Source organism: Elephantulus edwardii, unplaced genomic scaffold, assembly GCF_000299155.1.
Source record: "Elephantulus edwardii isolate Elephantulus edwardi_28Jun2011 unplaced genomic scaffold, EleEdw1.0 scaffold00017, whole genome shotgun sequence".
Taxonomy (NCBI): Eukaryota; Metazoa; Chordata; class Mammalia; order Macroscelidea; family Macroscelididae; genus Elephantulus; species Elephantulus edwardii.
In genome coordinates this window covers 4,112,101-4,112,759 of record NW_006399767.1, presented here as the reverse complement: position 1 = coordinate 4,112,759, position 659 = coordinate 4,112,101, and positions in this window count along the sequence as shown.

The following is a 659-nucleotide window of genomic DNA, read 5'->3' as shown; positions in this document are numbered from 1 at the left end:
CACACATTGTGTTTCATACTATTCTTCATTCACATTGTGTTTAATGCAATCATTCCCATTCATAATGTTTTATAAAATTAATCACCATTAGACTATGCCCACCATTATCCTGTCTTTTCAGGTCCCCAGTGGACCTTTTCTATTTCCTTTATCTCATGCCTCTACCCACCAAACTGTGCAACCCTGTGATTTCACAGTTATCCAGCCTCACCCTCTGCTCCCAGCCCCTTCTCCCTTGGATCCCCATCGATGTTTTACTAGTCATCCCTCTATTTTTACAATAATGGCTTATGCAATATTTGTCCTTATGAGACTGAGTTAGTTCACTCAGCATAATGATCTTTCCCAAGTTTGTAGTGTTTTTCAAAATTGTTGCTTCTGCAATGAATGAATGGAAACCCCAAATCTCTGTAAATGTTCATTAAAATGAATAAAATTTAATAAAAAAATTGCAGCTTCTGAATCTTGCACAGTATTCAACTCCTGTGAATGTACCGCAATTTCTCAGACCTTTCTATTATAGTTGAACATTTGGGCTTTTTGCATGTTCTTATGATGGTGAAAAATGTTGTTGTGAACATTGGTGTAGAAACATTTCCTTTTGGGTTTCAGTCCTAATTTTCTTGGGGTACATTCCTAGCAATGGAGTAGCTGGGTCA